Source organism: Emydura macquarii, unplaced genomic scaffold (assembly GCF_026122565.2).
Source record: "Emydura macquarii macquarii isolate MOO-44397 ecotype Brisbane River unplaced genomic scaffold, CSIRO-AGI_Emac_v2 contig_1692, whole genome shotgun sequence".
NCBI lineage: Eukaryota > Metazoa > Chordata > Testudines > Chelidae > Emydura > Emydura macquarii.
Genome location: NW_027131829.1, coordinates 1,017,946 through 1,025,879, shown reverse-complemented (window position 1 = coordinate 1,025,879; position 7,934 = coordinate 1,017,946).

Here is a 7,934-nt window from a genome sequence, read left to right as displayed (position 1 = left end):
GTGGATAGGATCTCAGACCCTGGGCTCCAGCCAGAGTCTGAACATCTGCATTGCTATTTTTAGTCCTGTAGCATGAGCCGCGGAAGCCCATCAGTTCACCCAGGCTCTGAGGCTCTCTGCCATGGCGTTTTTGTTTTTTTGCTGTGTACCCTCAGGGTCAGTCCTGCTTTCATTGAAGTCAGGGGTAAAAGTTACATTCATTTAAATGGGAACAGGATCGAGCCCTTCTTCCTAAAACCAGCCCAAGCCAATACAGCATCTTCTAGATAAGGATCAGAGAGAGGTCCACATTAGCAGGCTGCTCCTGTCCTCTTCAGGCAGCAGGATGTTCCGTGCTACAGATATAAAACTTGCTTCCCTGCTTCTTCTCTTTGCAATACACTCACCCTGTTAGTCTGAGAAGTGTGCATCTAAAGTCTGTATTTTAACACTTAATCCTTACATGGTAGAAGTTCTTGGGGATGATCTATTTTATTTTAAGTGAAGAACAGACCAGGTTCTATAGTCATCTTGTAAACAGCAAGTTAAATTCCAGACCAGCTGGCCAGCAAAATGCGAGAAATGGGTTTGTGTCGCTAACTTTGTGGTGGTGAGGCAGAATATCAGTGATCTAGTTAAGACGCAGGAGTCTGAAGGGAAGTATTTTGAGCCTGGGGATGGACAGAAGGTCTTAGCCAGTGGAAAGATATATGAGTGATGGGAGGCTGGGTGAAAAGCAGTAATGTGTGAAAGAACTGTGGAAAGACATTTGGAGCCTGGAGATAAACATTAACGCATGGCTACAATTCACTCATTATCCACAAACACTGCAGCTTGGTTGTTCTCTCCAGCTTCCCAAGAGGGTTATATTGTTCTTAACCCCTTGTAATTTCTTTGAATGTTGTTTAATAAGCACGGTTGCAATAATTTAAAATCCCTTCCCCCTTGCTGCTATTGACGTCTCCTGTACCACTGTGCCACACCTGTAGTTTAAAATGATCTGACAGTCAGTTACTGCCAACTGCTCCATATGCTGTCTGTATCAGCTCATGTCTGCTTACTTTTTGGGTGCAAGTCATCCTTCCATTTGACCCTAAACAATTACCTATTGTAAAACCATTCGCTCAGATTAATCCTGTGTGTTTTCCATCAAACATAGGAAATAATTCCATCACTGCACAGTGTCTTTTGTTTAGAATATACAAAATTTCACTGTGAGCACTGAATTCATTCCAAAACTGCAAAGTAACTGAACTCTATTTTTGTAGCTATTTTGTATTAATTTCAATTCTGTAAAAATTGCACATTTTACTTTGAAACGGAGTCTTTGCTACTCACTAGGTGAATGTCTTTTAAAGCTTTAAAATTTTCATGTTTTTTATGACATTGAGTTTAAAAGTACATTTTAATTTTCCCTTGAAAGAATTGTCATGTGCATTGCTTCAAAATGCTGCCCTCTTAGGAAGAGGGGAGGCTTGGAAGAGACATTAAACAAAAAAATGAACAGAGGATTTTTGCTGCCATTAACAAAATTCTCTATTTTTGGATACTGTTTGAAAGCAACTACCTAGCATTTGCTAAAAATCTACTCTAAATTGGAGAGGATTCTTTTCTCAGCATTAGGATATGGTCTGCAGGTGTATGGATGTGCATGTCCGCTGTGATGCTTTGTCTTATAGATCATAGAGCCAGATCTTGGAATTTTTCACAAACTTGACGTCGGGTTAGTAAATCATGTGGAGGGCACATTAGAAACATTCAGTGAGCAGTGGAGCAATAGCCCGTTTTTTTAAAAAAGGCAAACCATGTGAGGGTCTGTCTTGGACAAACCTGTGTTTGTGTGTGTGAATGGGTACGTTGAGATCCACTGGTGTGAAGTGCAAGTATTAGCTGCGGTAGCTGAGGCTGAGATTCCTAAGGAGCCTAGGGAGTTGGGAGCCCAGCTCCCTCTTTTAAAAACCCTCGTCTGAGTGCCTGGCTGAGGTGCACTTCCAACACCAGCTTTTATAGGTGCAACCAGTGTCCTCCCTCCTTTGAAAATTTGGCCTTGGACGTGCATGTGTCTGTGTAGTAAAGAGCCTTTAGCTGGGTTGCTATGTTGTGGGAGCTGTGACAAAGCTCATTAGTAAAATGAGCAGTGGTATGAGCTAGCGAAGAATAGGCCGCGTTTTGTTAGGAAAGCTCATGGTTTAAATATAGGCCTTCATTGCCTTCCTCAGATGACTTACCGTTGAGGACTGTTATTACTCCTGTTAGCAGGGTCCATTACATTTAGGCCTGCTGCTGTCCACGTCCCTGGCAGAACTCCCAACATCTCTGGCAGAATTCCCAATGTCTTCAGCAGGTAATTAAGTTTGCATTGCTTTAAAATTAGTACCTTGTTAAGACCCTGATACATCAAAGCACTCAATCACTAAATACATTTTAAGCTGGAGAGTAGTCGCCTATACATCAGAGTGACTGCACACCTGCTTAAAGTTAAGTAAGTGCTTAAGTGTATTGTTCAATCATGACCTAACCCAGCCTATACTAAAATGGTAAGTCTTAGTTGCCAAGATCCTTTCTTTGGCAGCACATTTTCAGTAACTAATTTAAAATGTTTTAGGCATTTCATCTTACGTTGAAAAAAGGCAGTGTGTGCAACACTCTTCGCCTAATGGTATTTGCTAGGAAATTATCTAGAGGAGAGAGACTTGATCTTTTGGTCAGAGGACAGGACTGGGAGCCAGGAACCCTTGAGGTCTAAGCCTGGCTCTGATACAGAGTCATTCTGTGTCCTTGAGCAAATCTCTGCCTCATTTTTCCTGCTATAAAATGAGATAATATGATCTACCTCGCAGGGGTGTTGTGAGGATGAATTAGTTAATATTGATAAAGTGCTTTGAATATCAAAAGCACTGTGTAAACCTCCTCCTCCCCCATTATTTTGAGTAAAAGACAGGTCACAGGCTTCCATGAATTTTTGTTTATTGCCCATGACCTGTCTGTAACTTTTATTAAAAATAACTGAGACAAAGTCTTTACCTTATTCATTTTGCATACATCATGGGGAACTTAAAATGTCCGTTTGTCTTAGCCTCGAAAATGGCATTATGCTTTCTACAGTTACACTCCCTTCTAATTAATGTGTAACCAGTTGTGCCTTTTCATGCCTTAGAAAGGGATTTTGAGGCACCAAATTAACTCCAATCCATGGCTGTCTGTGTGGAATAGTTACTAGTTTGGCCTGTGTTGTCTTTATTGTGGTGAATGGGTTGTACTTTCCAGCATCTCGGCAGAGAAGACGGCATGTCTTTCCTCACTGTGAGCCTGTTTGTCTTCCCATTGACTTCCCTGAAAGCAGTACCAAGGCCCTAATGCCTGAGTCCTGCGTCTCTTCAGTGACCAAACCTCCCAAGGAGTGAGAGCATGAATGCAAATAACAGACACAGTTCATAAATCCACACTGAGCAACATCTGCTTCTCAAGATGACTTACTCTGCATAGGTGAATGAGTAAAGTGAAATACTCTTGCAGCGTGTATTGGAAATTGCATAAATATATTATCACACCAGTTTCTGAATTGTTATTTTTTTGTAACTGATAGAAAGCTTTACGTTGCAAGTTAGGCATAAAGCCCTTTGCTTTCTCTATGTACAGGGCATCCACTCAAAGGAAATTCACTGCTCATCTGAAAGAAGGTTTTGCTAGTTCTAAAAACAGGTTTTAAAGATTGATTTCGTGGTTTGTGCATCTTTTCTCAAAAACTTGAAACCAGTTGAAATCAGCTACAAGAACACTTTAGAAAACTGGCAATTTATCCTGTTCTGTATGGATCACGTTGCTGTTAGTGCACATATATTAAATGTAGCACTAAATATTTACTGAACGCTTAATTCTTTTGGATTAACCTGACCACTCAGACCTGTCATTCCCTGTCATTTTTGTAAGAGGTGGGGGGATCTAAACCCCTGTGTCCTGGCTGGATTTTAATTTGAGTAAATACATTTTGCCCACCTAAATTCCTCTTTCATTTTAACTGGATAATGATGATATTCACGTTCTCTCTGAAACAGCTGGGGCACATTGCTAAGCAGTGTTTAAAAAATTGGCATTTCTGTGGTGGGTGAAGTGATCACTGTGTATTACTTACCTGCCACACAGGGATGTTGAGAGTTAATGCACTGAATTTATCTCTCAGGTAAATCAATTGGCTTTCAGTGGAATTACCCCAAGAATGGGTCGTAAACACGTTGAGATCCTTTGATGAAAAATTCTGTATAAGGGCAAAGAACCGCAAGGTGGAATGTTCTGCAGGGCTCCCGCATGCTTCCTGGAAGTCAGTTTAAAATGGTGTTACAGGCTGGAAAAGCAAGTCAGCTCTCACATAGCACGACTAGTGCTGCACTGCAGCTGGCTATTGTGCTTGTGGAAATGCAGATGGATTTTAAATGTAGGGAGGAGAGGGTTAGGTGAAAGCTTCATGACCCCAACTCAGATCAGCTTGATTCCAGAGTCCCTTGCCCTAGGGAGCAGAGAAGAGCACAAGGAGAGAAGCTGCAGCTGGACATTTTGGCCTATGGAAATTGAATTTACTTGAGCTGGTTCAATGTACTTCAGCTGGCTAGACTGAAGACCCATAAAACAAATGAACTGTTGGCAGGTAAGTTTCGTGTATGAGAAGCTGTATGAAGAGTGGCCTCTTTACAATGTCCTTCAAATCTTCCCTTGGGAATGAAATAGCTTTCCACTGAGCTAAGAATGACCATTCAGGCAGGACAGACAGACCCCCTTGTCTAGCAAGAAAAACATGAATCAGAAAAGGTCAGATTAGTCAACCATACTTGGTAATAAAGTTAAGATTTCAGACAGGTTTTGAAATATTGAGACATTTGGATTACGTCACCTGCTTGCAGATTCTTCTGGAGGTTTGCAGTTGAGACAAATCCACAGCCTCCAAGATTAACTGCGAAATAAACCTATTTATATGTACGTATCCCCACTCTGTGTTCCTACAGTTACTGCAAAGCATAACTTATGCAGAAGCTTGAAATAACTAAGGCTCTGAAAGAGTGAGGTGGGTGGGTGAGGTTCTGTGGTCTGCAATATGCAGAGGTCAGACTAGAGGATCACAATGGTCCCTTCTGACCTTACAATCTATGGGACTCCCCCTGCAGAGAAAGAAGATGGTCTTGTGGCTGAGGGACTGAACTGGGACATGCGAGGTCTGGGATCAGCTCCCACTATTGCCATAGACACCCCGTGTGACCTTGACTAATCTCTGTGCCTCAGTTCCCCATCAGCTAAATAGGGGAAAGGGCACTTTGTTTATCTTGTCTCCTTAGATTGTAATCCCTTTCTCTGCCGATGCATGTATGGCACCTGGAACAATGGGGCAGTCTTGGCTGAGGCTATTGCCATATGATAATAATATAGGGCAAGTGTGGATTAGCTAGTGATTTATCCTTTGGAGAATATTGAAATGGGGCAGATGTTTTCCCTGTGTGCAGTATGGAGCCTCTTACAGCAAAATTGATTTTCATTACAGAGGTGTATGCTGGCCTTCTCCGTTTTAGCCCAGTCTGCTGAATCCTATTGCAGGTGCCTGTATAACTGGGCTCACAAGAATGAGATGAGTTCCTGGAGGATAGGTCCATCAACGGCTATTAGCCAAGATGGGCAGGGACATAGCCCATGCTCTGGCTGTCCGTAAACCTCTTGACTGCCAGAAGCTTGGCCTGGACAACAGGGGATGGATCTCTCGATAATTGCCCTGTTCTATTCATTCCCCCGGAAACATCTGGCATTGGCCACTGTCGACAGACAGGATTCTGTGATAGACAGACTATTGGTTTGACCTAATATGACCATTCTTATGTTCTTTTAGGGTTTTCTATACTTAAAATGCCACAGCAACCCAGCTGTGTCATTGCAGCACTTCCGTGTAGACACTACCTATGCCAAGGAATGATAGTCCTTGCCCCATGGGATTTACAATCTAGTGGCTACTGAGTAGCTTCCGTGAAATGAATGTGACGTTTTCAGTCCATGTGACCCAGCCACTCGGGTGTTAGCTCGTAGCCTTTACTGGCCTGGCTTGGGTTGGGAGTGTGAGGAGCTGTCAGGATGCACCACTCCATAAACACGTCCTTGAACGATATGACATCGTATTGACATGTGCCTGTCTGCTCTTTGGTGTGCAGCGGCAGAGGGGTTGCTTGAGGGTTGCGTTCACTGGCAATAGAGCGTGAACCTAAGGCATTCACAGCATCATTAGTAAAGAAGGGCAACCAGTTGGGCCATGACTGGGACAGCAGAATCATAGAGCAGTGAGCTGGAAAAGTCTACCCTCTGGCCAGCACAGGGTGATTCCCTACAGGAGATTTTGTAGTGTTTTGTGCAGTCCAGTTTTAATGGACCCAAGCAATGGGCTTTTCACCACTTCCCTTGGGAGAATCCCACATTCATTAGTAGCTGATATCTGCACAGCCGTATCTGAGAGAGAGTGAACCATAAACCACATTTCTAGACCTTGCTGGCTTCACTGTGCACAACTGATTTAAAACGTCCCATTCCCTTGGTCAAATCAAGCTCCTTTTCTGGGCTGTTTGCACACTGAGGCCCTGGGCATGTGTCTCTATCTGACCGGCATCTATCCAAAAGCAGCAGTTCTTCAAGTATGTACCCTTCTAGGTGCTGAACCTTGGGTTATGCAAGCGCCTGTGCGCTCTTGACCAGAGAATGCAAACTGTGTCTGTGGGCCCGTGCCAGCACAAAGCATTGCCTTGTTCCCTCAGATGAGGACAACGTGAGGAGGCGTGGGCCTGCCACTCTTCAGATCCTTCTCTGCCTGCAGCTCAGGTAGGGTGGTTGTCTCTGCTGATTCTCAGCTTCCCGCGCGGCTTAGTTTTTCCTTTACTTTGTTTATTTCTCTTTTTAGTCTTAACACAGTTGTGTTCAGAAGAGGGGTTACTCTCCTCTCCCTGCTTCTTTCGGTCCCCTGGGCTTAGTCTGTTAGCACTCTGGGTTATGCAGAAGACCCCAGGGTTTAAGCCCTGTAGTGACAGTCATTCAAGCTGCCTCGGCGATCCCCACAGCCTGTCGAAGGGTAAGGTCTGTACGTATTGAAAGGCAGGTCTTGAAAGGACAGGGAGGCTAGGCTGACGTTCCTTCTAATGAAGCACTCACTAGCTCCACTGGGACCCACTCCCCTTTCCTCCCCATACGTTGGTCTCAGCTTCCCAGGCCATTCTGGTGGCTGTTGCAGCTCCAGCAGTAGCTGCAGGGGCTAGGACTAAGAAGAAGAAGAAGCCCCTTTCCCCTACCAGGGAACTAGGAAAAGGGGTAGGTCACCCCATACATCCCACTCTGGGCCCTCGTGTCCCTCAAGGGATACCGCTGAGGCTTTGTCTGATTCTGGTAGTGAGCTGCCAGTACCACACAAGAAACAGCATGGGGAGAGGTCTCCTAATAGCACAGGGAGCCATCTACCTCAAGCAGCCTACTTTCCCAGATCCTATGCTGCACAATTCCATCCACTGCCCCTTCGGAGACTGACTATCCACTTCCTCCCCACCTGAGACTAGGGCCCTTCACACAACAGGATCTTGGGGGTGATTGATGTGGGAGATTCCATCCACTTGGACACTATTCCTCACTCCAGCCCCCTTCCCAAACTGGCCCTGCTTGGACAGTTTGTACGCTTTCCTTCTCTTCTGAGTGTAAGGCTCTAAGTTCCAGGGGGCTTTTACCTTTTTTACCCTGATATGCCACCCTGGGTTAGCAACCTTGATGCTAACTCGCATATGGACTTTGACAGTGATGCATGCTTAACTGGTGACCCATTGGAAGAGGTGAACCCATGTGCTTCCCATCAGGGTAGGAATTCTGTGAGAGAATTGCACACCCAGGCCAAGTCTGCCAAAGTTATTTTTGGCCTATGGCTGCGAGGGGGGAATGCATGCTGTGTACCAATA